The 17551-nt window shown below is 34.9% G+C and overlaps 1 protein-coding gene across 12 annotated transcripts in view; it reads right to left on the bottom strand.

Moving 5' to 3' along the window:
* Window positions 1-698, bottom strand: part of PPFIA2 (PTPRF interacting protein alpha 2) — a 451986-nt gene extending 451288 nt beyond the window's left edge. For 7 of the 12 annotated variants that reach the window (XM_070253923.1, XM_070253918.1, XM_070253919.1 and 4 more), the window contains exon 1: window positions 309-577. The gene's annotated coding sequence lies outside the window, so the exon portion shown is untranslated. Of the gene's footprint in view, window positions 1-308 lie in introns of all 12 variants that reach the window. The other 5 variants (XM_070253929.1, XM_070253930.1, XM_070253915.1 and 2 more) reach the window with 4 other exon arrangements.
* Between the last annotated feature and the right edge of the window lie 16853 nt (window positions 699-17551).

Consider the following 17551-nt stretch of genomic DNA (forward strand, 5'->3'; position numbering starts at 1 on the left):
AGCTTTGGGAAAAGGTGTGAGGAGTATCTAGAAGGGAAGTTCTCCACCCAGTCCCCCACCTGGCGCCCCTCCAGAGTTTATGGCTAACGCCAGGAGTTGGAAGGCTAAAGGGAAGCGAGTCACCAGGAATGCGAGAAGCAGGACAGGTCCCCTTCTGGCTCCCAGCCTATTTCGGCACTAGTGTGTCTCATTTCACCTAAGAGGTGCTTCTTCTCCAGAAAGGCAAGCAGTCAGCCCCCCACACCCAGTTTCTCCTCCCAGCCTCTTTGTAAGCCTTTTGCTTGCATCAGTCGGTCGGGAGAACCAACCTGCTGGGAGCCGGTGAGGATGCTACAGCATCTTCTCTCCTCACTTGCCTCCTGCTGTTGCTGCTGCTGCTCCTCCTCCTCCGTTTCTCCCCCCTCCTCCTTCTTGGCAGCCGCCACCTCCTCTTCTTCTGGAACAAGGGCTTCCCCTGGATGCTACTGCAGTGGTTTCCACCGGCCCTTAAATAAATTCTGAAGTAATCACGTCTTTGCTCTCCTCCTCACGCACACGCGCTCGCGGATACACACGACTCCCCCAAAGCCGCTCTGGGGCTGCTGGGTCTCGCGCTGGTCCCAGTGCCCCCGGCAAAGGAAAAGCTGGAGATGGGCACGTTTGGGAAGGGAGTATGCTCTTCCTTGCTCTTGCTCGGGCTTCTCACACACAATAGTCTCTACAGAAAAGCGTGTGTTGGCCTATGCTGCTGGGGATGGGAATGGGTTTGGGCACCTTCTGGCTCTATGGCCTTCCGTGCTTGCCATTACTTTAAGCAGCTTCTTTCTCCCAGGACCAGGGCATGGTAGTCGTGGTTGTAGGTGTCTGATTCAATCTAGGGTGTGGCGGCATCTGTCGTTTCTTATTACTTCTCCAGCTCTTTTCCATTCATTGCTTTGACGATGAGGATTGTATGTTAAGTACTCCCTGCCCAAGTAAATTTCAGCTTTGAGCAAAGTCTGGTCTCTTGATGGTATTCCAGTTCCCTCTATATCTGCACATCTCTTTGCCTATGCTCCTTTCTTTCTGCCTCTGCTGTCCATTCATACAGACCCATCAGGGACAGGGAGGAAGCAGAAGACAAAACTAGTACCTACTCTAAGAAAAAGGAAATGTTTCAGCGAGGGAAATTAGCATACACTAGTTTTAGTGAAAAGGAAAAGGGCATGTAGAAGGCAAATGGGAGAAAGGTCAAACATTGGGTATAATTTGGGGGTTAGTGCAAGTATCCTTAGGATGTAGTACAGGAAGTATAAAAGGTATGTTTCACTTTTGTGTAAACCAAAGAGGCCAAATCTAGCTAGAGAAACAGTATTCAAATACCAGCTTACTAAAATTAAGTACGATATTCGAGAAATAGAATCTTTAATCCTGGGGGTAACATTTAATTCAGCTGGTGACCCCACAGTGGAATGTGAGGTAAAACTCATGTATTTACCCTCATCTCTTCTAGACTGTTATTCAAATTCTGCATCACAACATAATCCTGTAAGAATTAAGAATAGGAATAATATAAAGGGGCCTGCCCAGTGGCGCAGCAGTTAAGTTCTCACGTGCTTCCGGCCCTGGGTTCACTGGCCTGGATCCAGGGCAGACATACACACTGCTTATCAAGCCATGCTGTGGCAGATCTCTCACATATAAAATAGAGGAAGATGAGCACAGATGTTAGCTCAGGGCCAATCTTCCTCAGCAAAAAGAGGAGGATTGGTGGCAGATGTTAGGTCAGAGCTAATCTTCCTCCAAAAAAAGAAAGGAATAATATAAAGATTCACTAGATGTCAACGGAGCACTATTTCTCAAACATAATGTGCATATGAATCACCCATGAATCTTGTTAAATTGTATATTCTGATTCACCAGGATTGGGGTGGACCCTGCGATTCTGTACCTCTAGCAACTCCCAGATAGGACCACATTTTGAGTAGCAAGGATCTAGACCACCCAATTAACCTACCATTTGATGTGGCTTAAATACTCTTAATCACAGGAAACTCATTAACTCACCAGGCAGCCCAGTCCATTTTCAGATAGACTTAATTTAGTAATAGCTTTATCATGTTAATCAGATATTAGTACTTTTATAACTTTCACTCTCTGGAATACCCCAGAAGACATAAAACGTCCTTTATACATGAGAAACCTTCGTGTTTTTAAAGACAGTTAATGTGTCTCCAGAGTTACAGATTCAGCATGTCTGTGGTGTGGCAAGAGGATTTGCATTTCTAATAAGTTTCCAGGTACTGGAATACTGCTAGTTCAGGAATCCCACTTTGAGAACCACTGCTTGAATAAATCTGAAGATATTTTGGAACAAAATAAGTATAGAACAAGAAAAACAGCTGATAGTTTATAATCAAAGCAAACAGTCTCTCAGACAAATATAAAACCAATTATTATACTGAGATTGTCATCTGCTCCTACTGGTTTTTGATAGCCAAGGATCAATGATTGAGATGAAATGTGCTTATCTCCTAAATAGTCAACTAGGTTTAGATAGAGGTAGTGGAAGCCACCTCTTGCATTAGTCTTAGTGCCTAACATCAATGAAGGGATTTATCCATAGAGGCATACAATATTACTCACCACACTTACTAATGCTTCTTCTGCATATTTTATTTCAAATATGGTCTTTTTATCTACATACTCTTAAGAGGAGGGGGTCATACAACTACTCTCGTTTTTACCATGGTGGCCAGTCCTTCCATCTCTTTCAATATTCTGAAAATCACACGAAATACTAGTAATATAATAATAGTAATAATAATGAAAAAGCACTTGTTTTATTTAAACCAGGATGGTTTTGTTTGTCAAGATAAAGTGTACTGAGATAAAGAACCAGAGAAAATGGGTAATTAAGCATGAGCCATGATAATAAAAGAGATTTAGTAAGTGGCAGTAATTTGTCATTTAAGTGCAAGGATAATTTTGATGCAGAAAAAAAGCAAATAATATTAGTTATAACAGATATGCTGATCTCATTATCACCTCATTTCAACTATGTAGTTACCATTTATGAAAATATTTTGCCTATATCCATAACAGTTTATGTTAACATTATTAAAACAATTAAATATTTTCTGCACGTATGCTTACTCTTGAATTTAAAATTTAAGATGGATTTGAATAGATAATAGAAATAACTCCCATCTTACACATTATCTATAGTCTTGTGGGAATGTGAATCTTATTTTATTTCCATTAAGCAATAAGGCTATGCCAGTATTATTACACTGTATTATATAGAGCAGGCAACAAAACAACCCCAAGTATATAATGGGTCAAACCCAATTGAAGTTAATTTTTCACCTTCTCACTATTCAAGATGAGAATTGGTCAGCGGTCTACTATCTTCCACACAGTAATTCAGCCTCTTTTCTTGTCTGATCCAGGCCTTCCCCTTGGGTTTTGCATCCAGATGATGGGAGAAGAATCTTCTAAAATTCCACTTCTAAAACTCTTGGTCCAGAAGTGACACACTCTTTTCTCATATGCCACTGGTGAGGACAAGTCACATGGCCAATTATAAAAGGGCCTGGGAAAGGAGTCTAGTCTTAAGGCTGGAAGAAGAATAAAGAGGCTTTTAGTAAAAACTTAGCCAGCTTCTCCCACGTATTGTTTGTGATGGTGATCATGAGAGTAAAAGGTATGTAGAAAATATGTTGTTTAAGCTTTCTGTTATGCATACACTTAAAAAATCAATTAAATGTAATTAATTGGAACCAATGATCATAAAATTAATACTCAATTCTATCACAAATAGTAATCATTGGTTATTATGTAGGTTTCATGTTTCTTGTTATGTTTTTGCTACACATTCTTCTTCTTACCTGTCTAGAGAAAACAAACTGCAGAATATGAAAGCTCTACTAAGCACATAGTTGCTGACTCTTGTGGCTCCACACACATGTATAAGCATCAATTCTCACACGATAAATTGCTGTGAAAAGGCTGCATTAATCAGCCTTTATCTATGTATTTATACCAGATACTGTAAAATGTAGTAATTCGACAGTCACTGAGATTTCAACTCATTACTAAAGATATCTTAGTTTTCTAGAAGAACAAAAATTGTGTCCTTTTTTTTTGAAGTCAAAGTGTGATAAAAGAAGACAACTTCCAGAGAATTTTATTTTGTATCATTTGATGCTATCTGACATCAAATCTAAGAGCAATATGTGGGCATTGAAAACAAGTAAATTAAATAGTGATGCCTTCTGAAATAACTTTTTTCCTTTTCAAAGGAAAAATGACATTTTGTAGGAAAACAGTCTCTTATGTTCCTCTTTAGACCACTATGAGGTAAAATATTAAGAGAAAAGAAACATTCTAAATATATTCAGCTGTTCTTTTTCACCTAGAGAGATTTGTTCTAACAGAAAGCCTCATAATAAAGGTTTTCATTTTGCCTCTGTTCCAATTCAGGAGTCTCATTTTATAACTAAAAAACCATAGAATTTTATGCTGGGCATTCTAATCTAACTCCAGTCTTACAGGTGAGTAAAACAAAACTCAGGAGTATTAATTCTGGGTTTTCCAGCTCAAGTACCTGAATAAGCTAGGCGAGTACTGCTTGACTTTTGGTATCTACTTTTTAATTTTCCTAACAAATATAATTCTTCCAGAATGTGACTCAGACTTATATATGATTACCTAATTCCCTTGATCATTGATATCAATGATACCAATCCAACATTTCTTTGAATCACTTGGCAACACAAACGAGATCACTGAGTACCGCTGTTCTTTGGATGAGAAATTTTGGGAAAAAATCACCAACACAGAAGCGAGCTTTTCTTTAGTTTTCACCATTCAAAAACACATGCAAGCAGTCATGGATGGTAAATTAAACCGAGGAAATAACTGATATAGGTAATCCTCACTTTAGATATAATTTAAAGATTCATAGAGAAATCAAGAATGCAAATGTATGCTTTACAAAGACTGTGAATAGAAGACAGCATCTTCAATACTAAATTAATGAGAATAATTTAACAATAATAAATCCTAGACAACTGAATTCATGTAGAAAAGTCATTTCAAAATGACAGTGATGTATAATGTCTTTTAGCAATAGGCTCTTGTCTTATACTCAGTCTTAAATGGGGTGGACTCAAGTTCATATCTCATGAATAAGGAGGGTGAGATGTGGGAGGGAGGTGAAGACAGGTGGGGAAATGGCAAGTGTTCTGGTATCTATTACTGAGTAAAAATTCATTCCAAAGCTTAGTAACTTAAAACAACAATCATCTTTTGTTTACCAAGGTATCAGTAGACCGGGAATTTGGGAAGGGCTCACCTAGGTAGTTCTGGTTTGGAATTTCTCATGTAGCTGCCGTGTGACAGTGGTTAGACCTGAAAGAGTGGAGGTGGGGTCAGCTAAAGCAGCTGGGGCTGACCTGGGAGAGTGTTCTCTCTCTCTCTCTCTAGTCATATGACTTCTGCAGGTGATATTGCTAAATAAAATAGTTTGGGCTTCCTCACAGCATGGCAGCCTTAGGGCAGTCAGACATCACAGCAGGAGTCTAAGCAAGTAGTGAACAAGGCAGAAGCTGTTTCTCTTTTTATGACCTAGCTTTGAAAGTCACATAGAGTCACTTCTACCATATTCTATTATTGGATAGTCACAAGCCCACTTGATTTCAAGGGGAAGTAACATAGACCCCCCCCCACCTCTCAATGCAAGGAGCATCAAAATTGCATGGTAAGAAGAGTATTGTTGAATCCATTTTTAGCAAATATAATCAGGCACAGCAGGTTGCCTTTGTGGAATGCACATTTGCTATTGAAAATATTCAGTTATATTAGATGAATGAGTTTGTCATTTGTAAAATGTAGGCAAGGTCTTTTAAAATGTTTTAAAAATAGATGAGTAGCTGGCAAGCAAACTGATTGTTAAAGATGGGCAGAATTCATGGGAATTTTAAACTGTAAGGTAAGTAGTTAGAAAGCAGAGCATGTGTGTGTTAAACATAGACTGAAGGGGATGGAAAGATCAGAGATACCTAATATTCATGAGACACCTGGGTACTATATATTTATAAAATGCAAATATATTTACAAATAAGTATAAACAACCTATAAGTATTCAGGATACACTAGATATGCCTGATAAATTGTCATTCATGAGGTCTTTATTTGGCCTCCTGTTGGTGACTTCAGTCATGATTCTGTATGTCCTCTGGCCAAGTAACACAATTAAAGTCCATAGCTGTTCATTAGCTACATGTATTGCCCAGGTGTATTTATCCCAGCAACTTTCTAGTGGAACAAGTGTGTCATTGACCCAGAGTGCCTTCTGCCTTTTGATCCTAGCTCAAACCCCAACTCTGCCCCTTGTAACGACACCATCAGTGTGGAAGGTATGGAACAAGAAGTGTGGCAGCGAAAGGAACAGGACATTTGAACACTGTGTACCCCAGGATTCAGATAGCATGGTCCTTCCAGACTGTACCTTATCTTATGTGTGTTAATCTATCCTATCTCTTTTCCCTTGATTCTGTGTGTTTTAATAGAGTTGATAAAATGTGTAATTTGAGTATTTTAATTTGTTCTGTGAGCTTTTCTATTCTATGGCATCTAGGATAGCTTGCTGGTAATGGACTTGGAGGCTACCATTGTATCAAGGGGATATTCCATATGACATTTTATCTTGGGAAGTAGAGAGGTAAATTTTGGGTTCTTTGTAATCCCAAATATTTTCCCAATGTCATCTCCCTGGATTGAGCCCAAAACACAAACAAACAAACAACAACAAAAACCTGATACTAACCAGCTATATGCCAGCCAACTAGATGTTCCCTGGAATCTCTGAAGTCCCATTCAGCCACAGAACCAAAATCATCGCAGGCAGACAGCTATCACCAAATGGTGCCAATCCACAACTAGTTCCAGGTTAGATTTGTACAGAGGAACCAAAATCTGGACTCTGAACAAGCTGGTAATAAGGCTCATTACAATCTTTTTATTAATCCTGAAAATATGCCACTTATATTATGTAATTAAATTTACTTTGGCAAAAATTCTACCATAGTTAGTAAATATTTGTTACAGCATACATCTGTGTTTTATTTTCTTTTCATTTACTTTCTCAATTTTAGAGTTTTGGGGTTATAAAATGAGTCTTTAAGTATCGAAACTTACTTTATAATACTTTACATTTGTGAATAAGCTTTTTATTCAAAATTCAAGGTGTCCGTGCATCATCTAGGAACCAGTTGTGTAGGGAGTCAGGAGTTACACAATGTGATAGGAGATGTAATGGAGGTGATGTGGGAGCATAGAAAAGAATCAACTGATCTGTTTATGGGAGATCAGAGCTGATGATGAGAAGAGTTTACTAAGTAAACCTGTAGATGAATGATGTGAAAGTGTAGCCGCAAGGGCTGGTAACCCGAGGCAGGCAATCAATCCATAGCTTGCATGGGGAACAGGGGATAATGCCAATTTGGCTACTGTATAGACACATCTGGGAGGCTTAGACTGAAAGAAGAGAATGAAAATCTAAGCAGGGACCATACATAAAAGAACATGAAAATCTTGTTGAAGAGCTTAAAATTTATCCTGAGGGTAATAGGCAGCCAAGGAAAGTTTTAAATCAAGCAAAGGTCTCAGAGCATATTTTAAAAGGGGCAGGATAAAAGTTGGGAGAAAAGAAAGAAAACTGCAGGCAAGATATAAAGATTGAGCCACGCTTCAATGGGATATGAAAGAGGCAGGAGTATTTTTGGGTTAAAACAAAATGAATTCAGTTTTGATCATGTTGAATTTTATTATCTCACTGTGAGCCATCCAACTGAGATATTCACAAGGACTTGGAAACACTAATTTATCAAATGAGAAATCTGGGCTAGTAATAATTGTTTGGAAATCATTAATGGAATTTTAAAACCATGGGAGTGAACAATATTGACAATGAAGAGAGTGTAGAATTAGACAAAATAAGGGCAGAATTACAGAACCTCCATGAACACTAATGTTTAAAAAATGATTCTAACAAGAAATACGCAGAGACAAGAGAGGGAAATTAAGAGGGTATATGTCATGGATACCAAGGAAAGAAAAGAAGCATTTTAAGAAAGGAGAGTGGTGACCAGTGTTGGATATACCTGAAAAATCAAGTAACATAAAAATTGGAGAACATCCTGTAGATTTAGCAACAAAAAATATTACTAGAATGTTTAGCAGGGGAAGTTTCACTGAATTGGTAATTTGCAGAAGACAATATACAACGGCTTAAGAAGATTACAGGTTGAAAACAGTGGATGTCCAAGCAATGTGGCTGCTAATGGTGGAAGAGATGCAAACAAGGTGAAAGAGGTAATAAGAGTCCTTGTCTTGGGAGTCAACAGAGCTCTAAGAGGTCCTTAGGTGGGCTTTAGAAAGTTTCAGAATCCCCTGAAATTTTATGCAAATTTGCGTCTATATGTATAAGTGCATATCTCTGAGACAAATATGTATTGTATGAAATTCTTAAGGCAATCAGAGATCAAAATATTAGTAACCAGAGCTGTATCTAATATATTAGATACTTATTTGTATTATACACTATGATGACAATATATCATTGTGACTGATTTTGTTTAGGACAAGCAAACAAATCGTATTACTTTGTTATGATACACATTGTGGTATATTTCATTACTATTTGTTATTATTCACAATATTCCCTGAAGAAGATGATCAGTCCCCACCTGTTGCCATGCTCATTCCACTGCCTGTTGTGGGAGGAGTATGTGTCCCTTCTGTATTGACATAGGCCTGGTCATGTTCCTTGTCTATGCTCATGGAATATGAGGCGATTTGGCTGTGACAAGACCTAATAGAAATGGGAAGGGTCATCACAGTTTTGCCGTGGGTCTTTACCCTCAGCCACAGACCCAAGAGAGTTGCTATTCCTTCATCCTGACTAGTACATAAATAGGCTCTTCAAAACCATAGCTTGCCTAATACGTTCACATATCACTATTCTTTGGATATTGTTGTCATTTTCAGATGTTTCCCTCTTTGCATTCTATATAAACAATGCAAAGGGAGTACTGAATTGAGAATTTTGTTTTTTTCACAGAACAAGTATATATTGAGTGATGACAGTGCATTACCTAATATGAACCATGCAAAAAGAAAACCAAGGCTGCACTGTTTGGAGCCATAAGGAAGAAAAAAGACAAAACCACAATGGGCTTCAGCATAAAAAAGTAAAGGTATAATCCAGTGAAACTTCATGCAAATCAAACCAGTGAAATTCTCAAAGAAGGTAAATATGAATTTGGCTTTAACTATTCTTCATGAGTTACATTAGGAGACAAAAGTATGAATAAGTGGTTTGAACAAATAGAGAGAATTAGTTTGGGGCATGAGGGAAACAGGGAGAGGGTTAAATGATAAGGACCTTCTGACTAGAGAGACATTCCAGGTACCGAGGAGTAAGACATCTGAATTATCAGACGTGAGATTAGTATCTTGCTCAAATAGTGACACTAAAATATTAGTGAAAGGAGAAACCAAAAAACATTTGGAGTAAAGACCAAAGCCAAAATTATGTTAATTATATATGGAAATAAATAACAGGGCGGAGAGAAATAAGGAGTTAAATTAGAAATCCAGGATGATACTTGATACTTGCTTAGGAATTAAGCAAACAGAGCTTGAAGGGGCAGTGTTAATCCAAGTATCCAGAAATACATTTTTCTGCTCAGATAATTTCTTCCTTGCTCTGATTAATTTCTTATTTATGAATTTCATTTATTTCCTCCTTTATTAAGCATCTGTGATGTGCCAGGCAATGTTGTAGTTGCTGAGGATGTGATGGTGAATTAAAAAAAACAACAAAAACAAACCCATTCCCATGGAGTTTACATTCTAGTATTAGTTCATTTATTCCAAAATATTTATTACAGACTCTCTTTTCATCAGATAATTCATCAGTACTGTGGGACACAAATCATAAATATTAGTTATTGTACAGTGCTTTGCAAACTTTGGCCACTCTGTGTGTGTGTGTGTAGAGAGAGAGAGAGAAACTTGACCCTAGAAACATGTCACAAATATCTTACTTTTAAAATGCGCTTCCTTTCTATATCTGTTCCTATTAAGTTATAGTGAAGCTTAAATACAAAATGTACTTCTTTACAAAACTATTCTTTATTTCCTCATTGCATTTGTTTGTTATCATGTGTGCCTTTTATGACTATTAAAATGCTTCCACGTTTTAATCAAGTTGACAAGAACACAATTTGGAATAATTATTTGGAAATTTAAAAAGCACAAATTGTATTAGTGATTTCTAAAACTCTTTAGAACCTAAGGACAATCAATTTTAAAGATAAGTCAAAGAATATAATTCTCCTTTAAATTATTTCTGTCCAATTGGGTTTCAGTGTTTTAATTAAACAACTCAAAAAAAGAGACAAAAAGAGAAGTGAAAGAAAACAAAGAGAAAAATATTCTTTGCTTTATAAATATAAATGCATTAATCCAGTAAATATTTTAAATGTTACAAGAAATAATTATATAAATTTTCTAAGCCAGTTATCAGGAATAAATCTTATAATGTCCTTCTTAAAACCCGTTTCCTTTTAAAATAGACTTCTATAATAAGATACTTATTAAAACACCTTAAAAATGACCTGCAATTAAAACTGAAGCATTGCTAATCAGAAACTTTTGGATTGATTTTTAATTTCACTTAAAGTTACTAAGGACATAAATAAAAATCGTTAAGGATATTTTTAAATTTAATACTGAAAGTTTTTGAGATTAATTGAATATATCTGTGAGGAAGATTCTGCTTTAGTGACAACATTTGATATATTTTCGGATTTATTAACAACTGAGTGTAGAACATTTAATTTGAAATGAATTAGCCTTGAAACTGGAAAAATTAGATATCAATCTATGCCTTAGTCTGATAATTATAGTTAAATTTGCAACAAGCTACCTGAACTCCTTTTATGTATCTCTTAATGCAGTTTACTGAGCTTCTGCTGTATCTCACTATGAGGTATTTAAAAAGTAAAAAAGGAACCGTGATATCATGCATAATGATCAAATAGACATGTGGACGTCGTGATATCAAGATATCTTCCTTTGTATGTTTCTCCTTTGCCTCTCAAACTTAATATATCCAAAAAAAAATTTGTTTCTTTTACTTTTATCCATAACTCCTCTCAGTGTCCCTTTTCTCTTTCAGATATATCCATCCTCCCAGTAACTAAGGTTCATAATTTTGGAATCTCCGTTTAATTAATTCTATATTTTCACCTTGTATCTAGTAGGATACTAAGATTTGTTGAGTTTTAACCACAAAATATTTCTCAGTTTTTCTCTTTCTCTTCCATTGTGACTCCATATCTCACAGCACATTATTGTGGAAGTCATTTAACTGAACTTCTTCAGTAATCTTGAAGGAATTCAGCAAGTGCAGGAGGAATTCAGAATATAAAGAGAGTCTTGGGGCAAAAACCAGGCAGGGGGATGTCCCAGTGAGCACAGTGATAAATTATACACAACATTTCGGTAGGCAGAGCATCTGAATCATCACTTCCACACATAATAGGTGAGAAAGAATCCAGCAGTCAAGTAAGAGCAAGTGGAATTCCTGGCAGCACGTGAGGTTTACTCAGATATAGACAGAAGCAGAATTCCAACTCATGAGAGGTTGCAAGAGCAAAGAGGACATTTGCCTTAGTAAGGGAATAAAATGTACTATTGAAAGCATCATCTAAACAGACTGCCTGGTTTCAAATCCTGTCATATGCTAGCCGACCTTAGGCAAATTAGTTAAACTTTCTGTATTTCCCATTTCATTATGTGTAAAATAGGGATAAAATAGTATCTACATCATAGGATTAAAGGAGATCATTTATATACAGAGCTAAATTAATGCCAGCTATTATTAGCATCAGTAATTCCAGGCCTGAGAAACCAGGCAAAAGCTAGTATTTGCAGCTGAGATAGAAATTAGTGGTCACAGTAGAGCAAATTTGTATAAGCAGATGAAAGTCAGGGATGGTCTTCTTGATAGATAAACATACCTTCCTGAACACTCTCAATTCTGAGATTTCATCTAGAAAATACATAACTAAATTATATAGAATTTACGTTTACTTTTAAGCCACCAGCGTATCACTAAGTTTATTAATGAATTTATAAAATGCTTTCTAGTACAGTTAACTTCATTGCCTTTTTGTCCGAATATAAGCATACATTTAGGTTAGATTATTAAAGTAAATATGAGAATCCTTTATATGTTCATTTTGGGGGAAAATGCATTAGAATGACCCTTTTGTGGACTTCAGGTTGTGTTCCTAAATCACATGGTGTGAACTAAGACAACATATGAGAAGGCAGCACTAGAAATAATTTCCTCACATAATACTGATCCTCCAGCAAGGCTATATAAGACCTCTTTTAAAAACAATAATAACACACGGTAAAATACTATTAGTATCATTATTTTAGGATTATATATGTTTTAGGTCTGTGTAAAATATCCCTGTGTTTAAAATAATAAATTATTAATTCATCCAACAGATATTTATTGTGCCAGACAGAATAGATACAACAAAGAATATGAAATACTCTCTTTGAGCAATTACCATAATAATTCTTAAATTCACATGAGCAACTTATCAAACAACCAATATCTACTTAAACTGCTCTAAGGTATTATTTTACTTTAAAAAGGCAAGAAGTAGTATGTGCTTAAGTAGCACTCTATTAGTGTAGAGTGGCTGACAAACTGGACTTAAAAAAATGACATTTTCTTATATTAAACTGCAATATGCAAAGATAGATTGTTCATTTGAATGACTTTTCATAACTGCTTTACTCTACATCAGACTCAGTTTTATTTATCTGTTTATCACTCCTACCTCACCGAGATGTCATTCATTTGATGGAGTATAACCGTCTCAGGCTAACTTGTGTTATCATCAAGGATAGCAGTTATGAGAAAATATTTTCATCTTCAAGTATTGGGATTTTGCATTTCTTTAGAAGCAACCACTTTCAAAATCTTAAATAAAATGTGAGCTACTGAAAATAATTACCTCACAGACACTATTTTTATGGTAAATGTGACAAAATTTCCAAACAGACGGCATATTACAGGAAAATCGCCTAAGTACTCTAAGATAATTTGAATATTTAGGTTCATATTATCACAAGCTGAGTATTAAAATTGTATTGGGATTAACACTGGGAGTTTGTTTTTCTAATATGGGAAAATATAATTTAATTTTTCCATTTACTGCAGAATAAATTCAATACTCCTGTCAGTCAGTGTTTAAGAATACCATTATATCCTTTTACATTTGTTGCCATAAATGTTACATTTTAAGAATTTAAATGTGTAATTTATGTTTTGGTTTATTTTAGAAAAGACACTACATTATACTTATCAAAAGCTCTAATTTTAACAAATAAATTATAATATTCCATACAAATGTACTCTAAATATAAATTCAAGCTGTACATAAATTCAAACTGGTTAAATAATTTAAAATATGGCTAATAAAATAGGTGCCATCATAACATTGTAAAATGAGCAAACAACTAAAGAGTGATGTCTTTCATTTATCAATTACCATCTCCATGAAATGTTTTATGTCCAGTCACTCCATATTTAAACAATTGCTGTTTTAACACAATGTCTTTCTACCTTTCTATCTATCTATCTCTATGATTTATTAAGAATAAGAGATATTTCCTACATGTACATTTATATTAAGTATTTAAATTTAAATCTTACTTCATATTATCTTACAAACCTACATTACTCAAAAAGTTTCCCAAATAATATTTGTACTTATTTATTTTCTTATCTTTTACTGGAATAATGTACTTGCTGTGTAAATTGAAAGCTGCATGTCTGCCCAAAAGTGCTTCAAATGACCCCATTAATTGCTTTTCTGTAACTTGAAGATGTGTTTAACTTACTCAAGTGGGAAAATATTCCTGGTTCCAGGGTTGCATTGACGTCATCTACTTGAAAAACTTTAGAAAAATCTAGACTTGGTGAAGGAAGGGCACATTTTAGAAAAGACCAACCACATTGGACAATCTGGCTAAGATGAATAAAACACCACTAGCTTAATTGGCTGCATATGTTTATGGGTCAGGCACCATGTGGACATCATCAAGAGTAATCCAATATTTCCTTTCTTTGTCATTTACCTGCTGTAGGACAAAAGAACTCTAAGAAATGGACAAGGTGATTTAGTTTAGACTAACTTACAATGGTTATTTTGCAATCACTTAGTGGGTGTTAGATGAAGTAGTTTGTCGTTTAGAAATTAGATCAAGATATTGAGGATAATCTTCACATGGTGACCTTTGTTCCTTGTCAGCTTTGGCTAATTATAGGTCTTGGTTTCAAGGTTAACGATGTTATATCCATTATACTGTCAGTTTTCTAAGCTAAATCAATTCTTAAATGATATCACTGTAGTGCAAATTTTTCACATCAGGAGCCATTCTGGCCATGCACTTCACAGTTTAATTATTGTCAAAGGAAAATGCATTAAAATGTAGTTATATTAAATAACACCTCTAAACTGAGTGTGCCACTACACTTTCAAAATAAAGAATAAAGTCATTTTAAAAAACTTTGACTTAAAAATGCAAAAACACACGGAATAAAACAAATTATTTGCTTATCTTTGTATCATAGATTGAAAAAATTGTTCTATATATTTATCTAGATAGTACATATATATATTTGTGTAAGACAATAAAACTAATTATACTGCCTTTCTTCAAAGTATTTCAAGTATGATCTGCTAAAATGATAAGTAGAAGGTATGGTGGGTGGGACTGGAAATACATCTGTAAGTTTCCAACTCTTTCATGTGCAAATAATTTATTCACAAGGAAGGAACTTGAGAATAATGTATGATTTCCATAGTAAGACCAATTCTTGCCTACATGACATACAACACCACTCTATGATCCCATTGTGAACTACAAAAATAAGCGAATTCTTAATAATTTAATACAAATAATAAAATCTTTCCTATAAGAAAATCAAGTCATGAATATTAAATTACATTTTTCATTTCATACAGTGGTTTAAAATCAAGGCTAGAACTAAAATAAAATATTTACTCTTGTAATTTGCAACTCTGATTAGTAGGAAAAGTGTTCCAATACTAGACAATAAAAAAATGGAAAATGCGTAATAGCTCAAAATAAGTCATGGAAATTAAAAATTGCCACTTTGAGTTCTCTTTCAAGAAGTTATTTATCTGAGTAGGTCATTAGATCATCTTTATGATATCTCAGTTTAAAGAATACGTACAAGATTTTAAACATCTGGCAAAACCTAACTAGTAACACTGATAGAGCATTCTAAGGGATGAGGTAGGAGGTTTTTGTTCATTTGAACTTGATTTGATGAGGCTCAGGGCAAAGTTATTGAAAAAAGAGTATAATCTTCTGCGTCCGTCAATGTTTGGCTGACGGGTCAAAGGAAGGTTGATTTATTATCTTTGAAGGTGTTGCTCTGGGAGCTTTTAAATTTAAACTTCACATTACAGCTATTAATTTAATCAATTATGTTACAGATCTATTCATCAATATAAATGATATATAATTTAACTTTACCATCACATAATATTGTTCAATATTATTTGCCAAAGGAGCTAATGTTTCTTGTTATTTTATCTTTTTTAGAACATTTTTCTCTTCCAATTACAAGAAAGGTAAAAATGTAAAGCTGGTGTATGCCTTGAAATTTCACTGCTACTGAGCGATTTAGAAACACATTCTCTAATTTGCATCTTCAACATTTTTCCCACTGGTTTGCCCTCCTTGTTTTCTTTGTACACAGAAATGACAATGAAAATATCTGCAACAGATACATAAATCAGAAGTCTATTGATTGCAGCTATCCATTTTTACTACATTTTAGGGAATATATTATTTGAACAATACATTTACCAGCAAGGAATTCAAGCAAAATGATCTTTGCCCTCAAATAGCAACTATGATCACAACATTTAAGCATAAGCACTGACAGTTTGCCTTAATGTTTCATCATGCACTGCATTTTCCACAATAAATTTTAGTTTAAATTAGAGGCATTGCTTTGGCTTAGGAGTCCTTATTACCTTTTGGATATGAAGATATATATTTAAATCCATACTCACATAAAGCTTAGCTATCCTCCTTTTGGATTGCATTCTGTTATTTTACATTCAAATTATCCTGATATCAAAAAGTCCTGCTGTTTTGCCTTTCTCCACTAGAATAGGGAACTAACAATAGAAATGTTCAATGATGAAACCATGGTTACATTAGAAGAAGTTCTGTATTAGTCAGAAATTCTATTAATTTGTTTTATGTCCATCATTTGAGGCATATTTTAGTATCGTAAAGCAGCCTGTATTCATGAAGGAGACATAATGAGAGAGAAAGTTTTAAAAGATCAACTACTTATATTAAACAATATGGAGGCTCCTAAATAAAACAAAAATGAGCAAAGTATGCTCTCTCATTGAACACATGGGAAATAACATTCTGCAGGTCAAATCATCATTATATAAGTTTGACGATAGGACAAAAGCAAAAATACCTCTCACACAGCTGGAGATATCCTTCATATCCATAAGCAAACACTTTTCTCTAAAATATCATAACTATACATTTTCAAAGCACAAGGTATATTTAATGATTTTATTTGATGAAATAAGTTTCAAATTTTTGCTTATTTATTGTTCATTAGCTACAAGAAAAAGTTATATTCTTTATGTTAGGAAATGAAAAATTAGTCTAAAGGCATGTGCTAATTTTGTTGTACATATATAAAGAGGTTATTACATTTAATGCGATATGTATATATTTATAGATACTTATGTCCACATATATACAGGTAGACAGTACACAGATGTACACATAAATAGATGCACTTACATAAGTTTTTTTTAATTCATACATCTGTAATTCTTTTTTTTTTAAAGATTTTATTTTTTTCCTTTTTATCCCCAAAGCCCCCCAGTACATAGTTGTATGTTCTTCGTTGAGGGTCCTTCTAGTTGTGGCATGTGGGACGCTGCCTCAGCAGGGGTTGATGAGCAGTGCCATGTCCGCGCCCAGGATTCGAACCAACAAAACGCTGGGTCACCTGCAGTGTAGCGCGCAAACTTAACCACTCGGCCACGGGGCCAGCCCCCATACATCTGTAATTCTTAAAATAATGGCTTGATGCATAGTCTTCCTTGACATAGTCTATGAATATACAAATATTCATATGGTATGTGCATATATATATATATATATATACATATATATATATTTACACGAATAGAAATAATCATAGGTGATAGTCACGTGATAAGCACACATAAAATAAAGATTGTGTTCTAAAGCCACACTTCCAAAATACAAATTAAAGCTCAACTCCTTGTTAGATGAACCAACCATCAGTATTTAACCTCTCAGCTCCCTCATCTTTAAAATTAGGAAACTAGGATTATGATGATGATAATATAAACATCTATACAGCATTTGCTATGTTCTGGACATTATCATA

The sequence above is a fragment of the Equus caballus genome, chromosome 28, assembly GCF_041296265.1.
Source record: "Equus caballus isolate H_3958 breed thoroughbred chromosome 28, TB-T2T, whole genome shotgun sequence".
Taxonomy (NCBI): Eukaryota; Metazoa; Chordata; class Mammalia; order Perissodactyla; family Equidae; genus Equus; species Equus caballus.